The sequence below is a fragment of the Ovis canadensis genome, chromosome 1 (genome assembly GCF_042477335.2).
Source record: "Ovis canadensis isolate MfBH-ARS-UI-01 breed Bighorn chromosome 1, ARS-UI_OviCan_v2, whole genome shotgun sequence".
NCBI lineage: Eukaryota > Metazoa > Chordata > Mammalia > Artiodactyla > Bovidae > Ovis > Ovis canadensis.
The window spans coordinates 280,616,597-280,631,777 of NC_091245.1; positions in this window are offsets into that span (position 1 = coordinate 280,616,597).

Below are 15,181 nucleotides of genomic sequence, written 5' to 3' on the forward strand. Positions count from 1 at the left end.
GACTCTGATGCTGGGAGGGATTGGGGGCAGGAGGAGAAGGGGATGACAGAGGATGAGATGGCTGGATGCCATCACTGACTCAATGGGAATGAGTCTGAGTGAACTCCGGGAGACGGTGATGGACAGGGAGGCCTGGTGCGCTGCGATTCATGGGGTCGCAGAGAGTCGGACACGACTGAGTGACTGACTGAACTGAAAGAATTTAGATTTTGAGGCCAGTGGTGACCGTGTTGTATGGCAGATGCCGGAAGAGCTTGGGGAAGACCAGTCATGATTTTCTTTCTACTACTTTCAGTGACATCATCCAAGCTCAGTTAAGTATTAAGCCTACATTACCCAGGATACCCACCCCAAAGTATAAAACAAAACAGTGTCCAAATACAGTCTTCCCCTGTGACGTAATTCCAGGGCAACTTCATGAGCTGCCAAAGTTCTGCTCCTTTCTGCACATCCTTACTTTGGGTTTATCTGGACCCGTGGTTTCTTCCTTTCAGTGGATTGTTTTCTATAAAATCCACAGGAAAATGGAATATTTTAAGCCAGCAATGAAGAAGAAATGATGGAAGGTGCATTCACCAGCATCAGTTTCCTTGGTTACAGGAAAGGAGAAAAGGGAGCAGGGCAAAAACACACTTGAGGCACCACTTGCTGGAACGAGAGACCAGACAAAGGACTCAAAGCTCAGGGTGACATTTAGGTCACTGGCAAAGCAAAGTGGAAAAAATGATGCAATTGTCCTGGTGAAGTGAAGTCGCTCAGTCATGCCTGACTCTTTGTGACCCCATGGATTGTAGCCTATCAGGTTCCTCCGTCCATGGGATTTTCCAGGCAAGAGTGGAAGATTTTCCAGGCTGGAGTGGGTTGCCATTTCCTTCTCCAGGGGATCTTCCCAACCCAGGAACTGAACCCGGGTCTCCCACATTGCAGGCAGATGCTTTACTGTCTGAGCCACCAGGGAAGCCCCCCAATTATCCTGGTAGTCCAAGGCAAAATGACATCTCTCACCTGGAAACAGCAAGATAATTCCAACGGAAGGACTTTTTTTTTTTTTTTTTTTGGTTGTTGTGTTCCGTTTAAGCTGATAATTGCCAGGGTTGATTTTCTCAATGTACCCTTCAGCATAGCTATAGATGAGAAAGTGCAGACAGACCTCTTAGGAGCCGGAGCCTGCCTGTCATGGACACGATGGAACCCCTCTCTCGGGAGCTAAATCAAGGTCAGAGAGGAAGACAGAAAGGAATGCAGTACCGGATCCAGAAGCCCTGGGAATATTAGAGGAGGCAGCTATGCTTGCTTTTTTCCAAGACGTTTTCAGTGATGTTTCAAACCCAGGTGTGCACCTGGGCTCAAGGAAGAGAGAGTGGGGAGGGGGGAAGCTGGCAGCTCGGCGCGCAGGACGGGGTGAGCTGGAGGCAGCAGGCCCCCGCAGGCTCTGCTGCGGCGGTCCTCTTCTCTCACAGCAGCCGGAGGAGAAAGTCTCATTAGACGGTGGTGAACGTGATGGTAAACGTGCATATGGACGCCCTGATGCAGGGAGGGGTCCCTGGGGGAAAGTGGACTCTTTAGACTAGTTAGTGAGGTGCAGAAATAAGCCAAACAGCAAGAAAAAAACTCCAGAACGTTTAGATGTGTTGCCTAGGACCCTAAATGTCGCCTCTCTTCAGAGGCACGGTGAATCTGGTATATTCCACTAGGGGAAACGCTCACCAGACGAGTTAGCCCCGTGGAGGACAGGTAGCTGGGGCTGGCTCTGCCCTCTAACAGGTTAAAAGGTGGAAAGAGTGGGGCAAGGCACTCTAAGCGCTCAACAGCCACAAAAGAATCCCCCATGCTGTTCAGCACATTGTGCGGGAGCAGTCAGATTTCCAGAAATAGACTCACCCAAATCCCCTTTGTGTATTTTCCAGAGCTGAATCTGAACTTCCCAGGGGCTTGGCTTTTTTTTTTTTTTCTTTCCACTCTTCTTTTCATAGATGATTGAATTTCCTGGTGCTGCTTTCAGATCAGATGTTATTTTGAGCACAACTCAAAGAAAGCCATCCATACACACTGAGAAGCAGTAGGTGGCAGAAAAGTTCAGCTTCATTCCTGATTAAGCAAAGAAACACCTCAGGGGGTGGAGGGGAGGGAAACACTAACGGCGCCGAGGTCACTGAAAATTACAAGCATTTGATGACACAGGATGATGCCGGCTGATGCTCAAGGTCTGCTGGGTTTTAAAGATACGTTTATAGTTTTTAACCTTCCAGAGCCATTGTTCACATGTGCGACCATCACCAGCAGTTCATTTAATCACTATACCTTGAAATTTAAACGATTAACAATAGAAACTGTAAAAAGTCACAGTGGAAAAACATCATTTGATGTAGTAAGTGTGCTCGTGGTTAAAACCTGATTTAACCTTCTCTCAGGAGCACAGCAAGTCTCCAGCCCTAGTTCATAAACCAGCCCCAAACTGCTCCCTGCCAAGCTCCTTCACGTCCTCCCTCTCACCTGCCAGGAGATATTTGTTGAGCCTGAGACCCTGTGCAAAACCATCTGCCTGATCGTCCCATTTAATTTTCATAATTACATTATGAGGAAAAAGTCAGGCTCAGGCAGATGTAACCTGCAGGTAGGTCTGATCTGACTAGATCAGATCTGTCTAACTAGAAAGTTGACAGCCCAAAGTTTTCTGCTTGACCATAAGGAGAGAGACTCATTTATTTTGAATTCAAATGTTTGCAGATTTGAATGTAAGAAACTTAAGCAGGAAAAACCTGGTATCAAACACTCCAAGTCATCATTATCCTATTGTTGGCTCCAAGGGGTATTGGAAAAACTAATTTTAATTTACTCACCAGGGACTACATAACAAAATGTGTTGGTGTCTTGAGCCTGCTGAAGTGGAGTTGAAATTACTTTTGTCTCTTTCCCTTCCTTGAGAGTCTAATTCATCAGCAGCCCCCAGGGACAGCGCCCACACACTGAGCATCACTTCTCAGCTGGGCTGCCCCCTCCAAGCTCCTGAGCCGGATCCCAGGCAAAGGTCCTGCGCTCAAGGGCAAAATAACAACAGCAACAACAAAAGGGAAAAAACACAGCAGCCAACACACACATCCATTTCTAAGGGCTAAAATCAAATGAGGTGAGTAACAGAGAATGAGCTTCATATATTGAGGTCTAGTTTTTAAAATATATACACATATATTCATCGACTTTTATACTCCAATGGAAACATTTGAGGCCTCACTGAAGATGTCTTAAAACAACTGGAAAAGTGTTTAGGCCCAAAATACGCACCTACTTTGTTGTCATAACCTGCCTTAGCTTCCAAAAAAAGCCTGTGGAAATTAAATTTAATAGAAACGTAAGCCCCACTTTTCTCTTTGACATTTCTTGGTAGCAGGGTGGTAGAATCAAGATTAAAGAAGACAATTGTCTTGTTCTGAACCACCCTTTAGAGATGAAATATGACATCAAAATACTGTTATCCAAGGGATGGGGAGAAGTTTGGGAACAATTTTTATCTTTATCATCTTTACTGATCTCTGTTTTCTATTTTTAAATGACTGTCATATATGAATATAGTTTATAGGTTGTTTTATAAAAAAGAGAAGTTAAAGCCTGCATGTAAAAAAATAAACAAAAAGAAATCTGCTATGCTCCTATAACTTCAGCAACAGCTAGGAGACAAAAGCATTAAGGCTTCATAGGGTTCATATCATTCTCAAGCTCCTTTATCTTTAGGACTTAAAAGTTCAGGCATCAATAAAATGTGGTGGAAATCCCCCTGGAGCAGAAAGCAAACTAGATTCTCAACTCCAACAAGTCCATCCAGTGATGGGATGACCTTGGGCAGATCATTTAACTTCTCCAACTCTTGATTCACATTTATAAAAGGAAAATAAGCTGGATACACTCTAAAGATGTCTTACAGTTCTAACTGTGCTCAAAATCCAATACAATAAGCTATATTTAAGCTGTAATGGATGTTGCTTTGGGAGGTAATTAGATATCTTTGGAGGATTGCAAGATGGTAAATGGATGCCTGTTTCTCTCCAGGGATATTATTCCTCCATCTGTTAATTCCCTTGGGCCAAGACAATAATCATTAGTCCTTTCCTGAATTTGTTCTTGTCTCTTTTATTGCACATATAATTTGAAAATGATGTACCCTCTCCTATTCCTTGTTGGTATCAAGGCACACATTATTCTCTGTCCTCTCACCATCTCTACAGCCAAAAGGACATCACCCTTAACCTGTTTGAAAACACCACAGAATCTCAAAAAAAAAAAAAAAAAACTCAAAAACACAACGGTTAGATGGAATGTCCCAATAATGGCAAATACCTGCTGGATGGCATTTCTATATGGGCTGCCCAGGAAAGGCTTCTTTGAAGAAGAGAGATTTGAATTAAGATGTGTTGGATATGGAATCAGACATGAGAAAAGCAAGGAAAGAATTTCCAGGAGAAAGAAACAGCATGCACAAAGGTCCTTAGATGAGAAAGAGACTGCTATAGCCCAGAACTCAGAGATGAGAAAGAGACTGCTATAGCCCAGGGCTCAGAGATGAGAAAGAGGCTGCTATAGCCCAGACTCAGAGTTGAGAGGCTGCTATAGCCCGGGGGCTCGGAGATGAGAAAGAGACTGCTATAGCCCGGGGCTCAGAGCAAACCAGTAGAGAAGCGCGCTGAACAGTCATCGAGGCTGGTTCAACCAACGCGCTGCAGGCTGTGCTAAGGCGCGCTGCAGGCTGTGCTAAGGCGCGCTGCACGGCAGGGGGCATAGCATTTCCTGCTCTTAGTGTTTGGAAGAAAAAGTCTTCGAGGGTGGGGTGGCAAAGGGCAAATGTGGGGAAACTGTGGGAAGAGCACGGGCAGGGTTGATGAGCCGTAACGGCAGCAATGCGGGTGGGCAAAGTGACGGCAGCAATGCAGATGGGCAAAGTGGAGGCGCGTGAGATACACGCTGGGAGAGAGACAGCAGAACTTGGTAGCGGATCAGATAAGGTGGGAGGCAGGGGTGGTTGAGAGAAGCAACAGTGACCCCTCAGGCTCTGACTCAAGTAACAAAGACATGGGGAGGTTTAATGTGATGGGAAATGCTAGGAAAAAATCAAGCTCATTTTGTGAAAGCAAGACTATTTGTGTACAGATAATATTTAAACAGATGGAAAGACATGGGTTTACCTAGACAGAGAATATGGGCAGAAGATGGTGGAGGACTTGGGACCAACACCAGGGGACTGTACCGTGTACAACAGAGTGAAGAGGAAGAAAGAGGTAACAAAGCCAGGAGAGGATGCTGCCCAGGAGCAGAGAATTCTCGAGAGGGAGCAAATAATGGACTGACCCTAACACTACTCAGAAGTCTGATGAAGTGGGACCTGAAGAGTAACCCTGCAGGCGGCAACATGGGACCATCAGCGGCCTGGTACGTCACCGCTGCTTTCTCAGTTCTTAAGTACGTCTCTAGCGGCATGTGAGGAAGTCAGTCCCATTGCAGAGACGAACGAGCGGAAGGTGAGGAAACATAGGAGGCGCACGAATAAGCTCCTCTCATGCCTTCCCGTGTCGACGAGGTGCTGAGTGAAACAGCACTCCAGTCACAGGGCAGGAAAGAGCTTGCAGGGAGCTCCCCCTCCCGACGTGAGGCTAGCCCAGCTCCACCTTCTGAGGCGTTCTACGCACAGGTAAGCAATGCTCAGGTCAGTTTTGTTTCCTTTCTACACAAACGACACTGTACACACAGCTCTGAGCCTTCCTTCTTTCACTTAAAATCCTCTTAGGGAGATGCATATAATGGAAAATATTTTGAAGCACGTTTTAGGCCCTGGGTTCTCGTCCATGAAACCAGTCTCTCCAGTGTGAAGTTATCATCTGTCAGGATGCAGTGAGAGTCTCCAGACAATCAGACGGGTGTAAAAGTCGTGAGCTATGATGACGTCATCCTGCCCATGCTAATGAAAAGACAGCATGCTCAGCTGCCCAGCGTTCTGTTAATGGTGCTCAGGCCGTCATATCACCTGTCTCCAGTAAGACTAGTGTTCACAGTTTTGATCCTAAAGTACTGCAAACTTTCTCACACATCTTCAGAGCTAGATTAAATATGCTATTTGATACAGCTTTAATTTTTCACTTTAAACGTTTTGAACATCTGCTAGTCAAGAGGTTATGCTTTTTCCTAAAATATAATATCATGGACATTATATATGAGATCTATCTGCTAAACCACTTATTTGATTAGCCAGAATATCTCTTTAAAAAATTTTTGTTGTAATTGTTTTATAATGCTGTGTTAGTTTCTGATGTATAGCAAAAGGAATTCATTCTATGTCTCTCTCTATATATATATATATAGATATATATATATATTTCCTTTTTTTTCTTTTTTTGGATTTCCCTCCTGTTTAGGTCAACAGAGAGTATTAAGTAGAGTTCCCCATGCTCTACAGTAGGTTCTTATTAGTTATCTACTTAATACATTTCTGCTTTATTGACTATGCCAAAGCCTTTGACTGTGTGGATCCCAAGAAACTGTGGAGAATTCTGAAAGAGATGGGAATACCAGACCACCTGACCTGCCTCCTGAGAAACCTGTATGCAGGTCAGGAAGCAACAATTAGAACTGGACATGGAGCAACAGACTGGTTCCAAATAGGAAAAGGAGTACGTCAAGGCTGTACATTGTCACCCTGCTTATTTAACTTCTGTGCAGAGTACATCATGAGAAACGCTGGGCTGGAAGAAGCACAAGCTGGAATCCAGATTGCTGGGAGAAATATCAATAACTTCAGATATGCAGATAACACCACCCTATGGCAGAAAGTGAAAAGGAACTAAAAAGCCTCTTGATGAAAGTGAAAGAGGAAAGTGAAAAAATTGGCTTAAAGCTCAACATTCAGAAAACGAAGATCATGGCATCTGGTCCCATCACTTCATGGGAAATAGATGGGGAAACAGTGGAAACAGTGTCAGACTTTATTTTGGGGGGCTCCAAAATCACTGCAGATGGTGACTGCAGCCGCTGGGGTCCAGTCCCCGCAGGATCCAGGGGAACCTGAAGGAAAAACGTCGGCGGATGATTTAGAGAGAGATAAGGAAAGAATGTTGTAGATAAGAAAATAGAGGAGAGAAAGAGGCTGATATTCCTTGGTTTACACAGAAAGCTAATAAAGTCTTAGAAGCCCAGGCAGGAAAGTGAATTCAGGGAGCCTCTATGCTCCAAGGGATCCGCCTGAAAAAGAAAGTAAGAGAGAGAAAGAAAAAAAAAGAAAAACACTGGGTGACCAAGCTTTTTCGAACAAGGCCCCTTTTTTATTTTTAAAAGGGTCTTTTTATACCTTTACTTGTACATAGAGGGAAATGAAAGATTCAAAGTCATACAGAGTCAGCCCAAACGTTACATCTGTTTTGTCTTTATCAAAACCAGGATTTTTTCTGCAAACCTTGCCCATAGATAATGTTGTGTACATTATCTTCTGGCCTTGGAGGCCTGTGGACATTTTATGACCCTCTTTTGATAAAGGCTGTTCAACCAGAAAACTTTTTTCCCTTGAAATGTTTTTTCTTTATATTTCTAATCTATGTCAGCCTCAGAAAGTACTAAACAAGTTACATTTCTCATGGAGCAAAGGTGCAGTTAGTTACAAGAAAGAACCAATTGGCTCAAAAGTCTGATGTGGTTAATTTCAAGGCTACACTGGTTTTTCTTACTTTCCAACTATGTTAACTACTGCACTCCCAGGTGCACAGTGGATAAGAGATATGGGAGCTTAGCAACAAGCATTGGCCCAATAATGAAATCCTACACCAGCACTACTCTAATAATTTTTAACTCTTTGAAAGGCTCTATGTTTTAGGCTTTCCATGCCTCTCACAGTTGGGAGGCTGTAAATAATCATATGCGTAGCTGCAAGAGTCTGGATATACCTGCCAAGCAAGCTAGAATGCTAACAGAGGGGGTTTGATTTGAAATATTCCTCTCATGTCCAAGAGACTTATTAGCTAGAGCCCTAAGTTGATTTTCTCTAGAGAAAGGTGGTCGGGGATAGCCCCCTGTTAATGTCAGAGGAGTCAGTGAAAGTCATGAAATAGTAAAACAGACAGATTCTGGTTTTGGGGTAGATGCTCGAGAAAGCCTAGGGAGTCCGTTGAGTCCTGAAGCCTTGCTTAACAGTTCTCCTCCACACGACCTTGTCATGGGGGGGTGGGTCTCCCGTGGTGGCTCCTGGCATGCAGCCATGAAATTAAAAGACGCTTACTCCTTGAAAGAAAAATTATGACCAGCCTAGATAGCATATTCAAAAGCAGAGACATTACTTTGCCAACAAATGTCTGTCTAGTCAAGGCTGTGGTTTTTCCTGTGGTCATGTATGGATGTGGGAGTTGGACTATGAAGAAGGCTGAGCACCGAAGAATTGATGCTTTAGAAGTGTGGTGTTGGAGAAGACTCTTGAGAGTCCCTTGGACTGCAAGGAGATCCAACCAGTCCATTCTGAAGGAGATCAGCCCTGGGATTTCTTTGGAAGGAATGATGTTAAAGCTGAAGCTCCAGTACTTTGGCCACCTCATGCGAAGCGTTGACTCACTGGAAAAGACTCTGATGCTGGGAGGGATTGGGGGCAGGAGGAGAAGGGGACGACCGAGGATGAGATGGCTGGATGGCATCACGGACTCGATGGACGTGAGTCTGAGTGAACTCCGGGAGATGGTGATGGACAGGGAGGCCTGGCGTGCTGCTATTCATGGGATCGCAAAGAGTCGGACATGACTAAGCGACTGAACTGAACTGAACGGAACTGAGGGTATACAGGTCAATCCCAGTCTCCTAATTAATCCCACATTTTCCCCTTTGGTATCCAAATGTTAGTTCTCTACCTCTGTGTCTCTCTTTCTGCTTTGCAATTAAATCATCCATGCTATTTTTTTTGACTCCACATAAATGTGTTAATATACGATATTTTTCTCTTTCTGACTTCACTCTGTATGATAATCTCTTTATGACTAGAAAAGAAAAAATAAAAACAATTCTATGTGTGAAAACTGTGACAATAGTAAAATGTGGCCCCAATTTTGGGGGCTTCTCGTCTCAGAGAGAAGCCACTTCAGGCTTCCCACGTGGCGCTCGTGGTAAAGAGTCCACCTGCCAATGCAGGAGACCCGGGTTCGATCCCTGGGTCTGGAAGCTCCCCTGGAGGAGGGCGTGGCAACCTACTCCAATATTCTTGCCTGGAGAGTCCCATGGACAGAGGAGCCTGGTGGGCTACAGTCCACAGTGTCGCAGAGTCGGACACACCTGAGCTCACACACATGCGCCCCTCAAAAGGAGAGTATTACGTATGGAAGTTTCCTGCCCCCAGATCTGCACCAGTTTTCATTGCCTTGACCAATAAATTATGGTGGACCACCGACCCGTTTTCAAGGTCTATATGTATTCCTTCCCTTTGAAAGCAAACACGAGGTTTCCAGAGGAGAGGCAGTCGACTATGCCTGCACAATAACCAAGCCCCCTCTCCCTTTTGAGAGCAGAGTGACTCACACCGGTGGTTGCACCTGCCTTTGCCGTCTGAGGATGGCCTCCCCACAACTATGAGGCACCTGAAAATCTAGGCCAGGATGCGCGAGCGCTGACCCCCAAACCACCACCGTTTGTGGGTGGAACCATCCTGCTGTTGCCGCGTGAGGAAGCCGGGCCACACAGAAGCACCTTGTGCAGACACTCCCACTGTGGTCCTCATTGGGTCACTCCAGCCTAGGCACCAGGCAGATGAGGACAGAAGCCTCCAGAGAACCCCAACCACCGTCTATCCAGCCACCCCAAGCCTTTTAATCTTTCCAAGCATCGCGGAGCAGAGGCACTCCATCTCAACTAAGCCCTGTCTGAATTTCTGACTATAGAATCTGAGAGCAAAATAAAAATAGTTGGTTTAAGCTGCTCAATTTTTCAGAGGAATTTTTAATGCAGAAATAGCAACTGAAATAACAGTTTTAAACAACCAAGTGAGCCATGATCAGTAAAATTGTGGTGGGATCTTTAAAACAAACAAAGACACAGAATCTTTACTCTCTGACTCTGGAAAAGATGGTTCATAGGGACAACTGTTCAGAATGAGTTGACACGGCAGTGTTATTCATGAGAGCACAGCTGTAGGCGCTCTTCCCAGAAGGCAGCGTTTTTTGGCTGGAATTTGTCGGAAGTAAAGAAGAGGTTGTGAAGCTCAGAAAATGTAAAGCTGCTTTCTCCACTGGGAAAGCAGTGATGCCGTGTTCTTCCTGGTCTCTAATGAGACACTCCTGCCTTCTTTGTGAGGAGAGCGGTAGGAAGACAGCTGTTCTATAAATAACTGGGAATTGAGGAGATGTTTTTATGACCATTTAAAATTAAAATGCACAGTACATTAGCAAGCGCATGTTATGCAGAATTATGTATGGATATATTGGAGAAAATCAATTCAAAACATGATTATAAATCTCCAAAATTATTGGTTGACAATGTTTTGTCAATATTTTTCCCAAGGATAAAAGCAGAGGTTTTCAAAACACATGCATACTTAAATACACACACATAACATATATATTGAAATGCATACTTAATAACATACTATATGTTATATTCTTCTATTATATACAAGTTTCGTATATAAATATAAATATATATATGCATGCATATACACAAAAGTAGAGCCAGAAATAAATAGACCAAAATATTACTGATAATCTCTTGTTTCTGTCATTCCAGGTGATTATTTTGTTCTTGCTCTGTGATAAGGAAAAATAAATCTTTTTTAAATTTATTTTTAAATTTTAAATGAAATATAACTGATTTACAATGTATAATGTTTAGGTATACAGCAAAGTAATACAGTTGTATGCAAACATATTTATATTCCTTTTTTGCATTCTCTTCTATTATAAGTGATTACAAGACACTGAGCGTAGTTCCTCATGCTGTACAGTGGGTCTCTGTTGTTTATTTTATATATAATAGGATGTATATTTTAATCCCAAGCTCCTAATTTATCCCTCCCCACCTCTCTCTTCAGTTCAGTTCAGTGCAGTTCAGTTGCTCAGTCGTATCCAACTTTTGCAACCCTGTGAATCACAGCACGCCAGGCCTCCCTGTCCATCACCAACTCCTGGAGTCCACTCAGACTCACGTCCATCGAGTCCGTGATGCCATCCAGCCATCTCATCCTCAGTCGTCCCCTTCTCCTCCTGCCCCCAATCCCTCCCAGCATCAGAGTCTTTTCCAATGAGTCAACTCTTCGCATGAGGTGGCCAAAGTACTGGAGTTTCAACTTCAGCATCATTCCTTCCAAAGAAATCCCAGGACTGATCTCCTTTAGGATGGACAGGTTGGATCTCCTTGCAGTCCAAGGGACCCTCAAGAGTCTTCTCCAACACCACAGTTCAAAAGCATCAATTCTTCGGCACTCAGCCTTCTTCACAGTCCAACTCTCACATCCATACATGACCACAGGAAAAACCATAGCCTTGAACAGATGGACCTTAGTCGGCAAAGTTATGTCTCTGCTTTTGAATATACCATCTAGGTTGGTCGTAACTCTTCTTCCAAGGAGTAAGCGTCTTTTAATTTCATGGCTGCAATCACCATCTGCAGTCATTTTGGAGCCCCCCAAAATAAAGTCTGACACTGTTTCTACTGTTTCCCCATCTATTTCCCATGAAGTGATGGGACCAGATGCCATGACCTTCGTTTTCTGAATGTTGAGCTTTAAGCCAACTTTTTCACTCTCCTCTTTCACTTTCATCAAGAGGCTTTTTAGCTCCTCTTCACTTTCTGCATATCTGAAGTGTCATCTGCATATCTGAAGTTATTGATATTTCTCCCAGCAATCTTGATTCCAGCTTGTGCTTCTTCCAGACCAGTGTTTCTCATGATGTACTCTTCACAGAAGTTAAATAAGCAGGGTGACAATACACAGCCTTGACATACTCCTTTTCCTATTTGGAACCAGTCTGTTGTTCCATGTCCAGTTCTAACTGTTGCTTCCTGACCTGCATACAGATTTCTCGAGAGGCAGGTTAGGTGGTCTGGTATTCCCATTTCTTTCAGAATTTTCCACAGTTTATTGTGATCCACACAGTCAAAGGCTTTGGCATAGTCAATAAAGCAGAAATAGATGTTTTTCTGGAACTCTCTTGCTTTTTCCATGATCCAGCAGATGTTGGCAATTTGATCTCTGGTTCCTCTGCCTTTTCTAAAACCAGCTTGAACATTTGTTTTCTATGTCTTGAGTCTATTTCTGTTTGTAAATAAGTTAATTCTCATCATTTTTTAGATTCCACTTATAAGCAATATCATAGAATATTTGGCTTACTTTATTTAGTTTGTTAATCTCCAGGTCCACCCATGTTGCTGCAAATGATACTATTTCCTCTCTTATATGTAAAGAGTAATATCCCTCTATATATACATATCTATAAGCACACCGTATCTTGATCCATTCATCTGTCGATGGACATTTACACTGGTTCTGTGCATTGCCTGTTGATAATAGTGTTGCTATGAATATCAGGACACATGTATCTCTTTGAATTATGTTTCCCTCTAGATGTATGCCCAGGAGTGGGACTACCAGATCATACAGTAACTCTATTTCAGTTTTTTGAGGAATCTCCATACTGTTATCCCATAGTGACCACATCAACTTATTTTCCCACCAACAGTGCAGGAGGGTTTCTTTTCCTCCACACCCTCTGCAGCATTTATTATCTGTAGACTTTCTGATTTTGACCAGTGTGATGTGACCCCTCATCATAGTTCTGATTTGCATTCATCCATAATCAGCAATGCTGAGCATCTTTTCATGTGCCTTTTGATCATCTGTATATCTTCCTTGGAGAAGTGTCTTCAGTCCATTTTCTTATTGGATTGATTGTTTTTGATGTTGACCTGTATGCGCTGCTTGTATATTTTAGAGATTAATCCCTTGCCAGTTGCATCATTTGCAAATATTTTCTCCCCCATTCTATAGGGTGTCTTTTGTTTACAGTTTCCATTGCCGTGCACAACTTTTAAGTTTAATTAGGTCTTATTTGTTTCTTTTTGTTTTTATTTCCAATAATCTAATAAGAGATAGATCCAAAAAGATATTGCTGCAATTTACATCAAAGAGTGTTCTGCCTATGTTTTAAGAGTTTTATAGTATCCAGTCTTACTTATAGTTCTTTAATCCATTTTGAGTTCATTTTTGTGTGTGGTGTTAGGAAATGTTCTAATTTCATTTTTTTACGTGTAGCTGCCCCGTTTTCCCAGCGCCATTTACTAAAGAGGTTGTCTTTTCTCCATTGCGTAGTCTCCCCTCCTTTGTCATAGACTGACTGAGCGCCGGTGCTTAGGTTTAGGTCTGGGCTTCTTTCCGGTTCCACTGGCCTGTTTTGTGCGCACTGCCATACTGTTCTGATGACGGAAGCTCTGTACTATAGTGTGAAGTCAGGGAGCCGGACTCCTGCGGCTCCATGTTTCTTTCTCAAGATTACTTTGATTATTCAGGATCTCTTGTGTTTCCATACAAATTGTAAAAAGGTCTGTTCTAGTTCTGTGAAAAGTGTTGCTGGTAACTTGGCAGGAACTGCCCTGAGTCTGTAGATTGCTTTGGGTGGTACAGTTATTTTGACAATATTATTAATGGAAAGCTAATACGATGTTATCTTTCCATTCTTTGTGTCATCTTCAGCTTCTTTCGATCAGTTGCCTTACGCTTTTGTGCATACAGGTCTTTCGTCTCCTTAGGTAGGTTCATTCCAAGGTATTTTATTCTTTTTGATGTGATGGTAAGTGGGGTTGTTTCCTTAACTTCTCTAATCTTTCATTCTTAATATATAGAAATACAACAGATTCCTCTGCATTAACTTTGTATCCTGAAACTTTATCGAGTTTGTTCATTCTAGCAGTTTTCTGGTAGTGTCTTTGGGATTTTCTATGTACAGTATCAAGCGGCTGCAGTCAGTGAGAGCTTCACTTCTTCTTCTCCAGTATGGACTCACTTCTTTTTTAATCTGATTCCTGTGGCTGCTGCTGCTGCTGCTGCTGCTGCTACTAAGTTGCTTCAATCGTGTCTGACTCTGTGCGACCCCATAGACAGCAGCCCACCAGGCTCCCCCGTCCCTGGGATTCTCCAGGCAAGAACACTGGAGTGGGCTGCCATTTCCTTCTCCAGTGCATGAAAGTGAAGAGTGAAAGTGAAGTCGCTCAGTCGTGTCCGACTCTTAGCGACCCCGTGGACTGCAGCCCACCAGGCTCCTGTGTCCGTGGGATTTTCCAGGCAAGAGTACTGGAGTGGGGTGCCATTGCCTTCTCCAGCTTACTGTGGCTAGGGCTTCTAAAACCATGTTGAATACAAGTGTTGAGACTGGACATCCTTGTTTTGTTCTGAGAAGAAATTCTTTCAGTTTTTCACCACTGAGTATGATGTTAGCTGTGGGCTTGTTATATAAGGCCTTTATTATGTTGAGGTAGGTTCCCTTGAAGCCCCCTTTCTGGAGAGATTTTATCATAAGTGGATGTTGAATTCTATCAAAAGTTTTTTCTGCATCTATTGTGATGATCATATGGCTTTTAATTCTTCAGTTTGTGAATGTGGTATATCACACATTCATTTGCAGATATTGAAAAGGAAAAAGAAGCACTTAAAACCATAGAGAATAATTTCGAGAGTGGAGTGTTAGAAAGACAGCCACTAAAGGAATGTATTATTAGGCATCGTTGTCTTTGTATACATAAATGTTTCCTTTTCAGAAGCAGAAGAGAATTTAGCTTAGCGGCTTTGGTACAGGAATATGTACACAGGTTCACATACACACACACTGCTATCCTGCGCGCAGTGCTCCCGGCTGTCTCTAAAATACGTTAAGGCCTCCCTGGTGGCTCAGTGGTAAAGAACCCGCCCGCCCACGCAGAAGACACAGGTTCAGTCCCCCGTCTAAGACTCCACATGCTGCAGGGCAGCTAAGGCCGTAAGCAGTGGCTCCGGAGCCCGCGCTCTGGAGCCCGGGAGACGCAGCTCTGCACGCCTGCGGGCTCCGGAGCCCGCGCTGCACAGCAAGAGGAGCGGCGCCAACGAGAAGCCCTCGCACCGCAGCTAGAGGAAAGCTTGCACGGCAACCAAGACCCAGCACAGCCAAAAACCAACCAAACAAATAAATAAAAAATTTAAAAGCACACGTTAAGA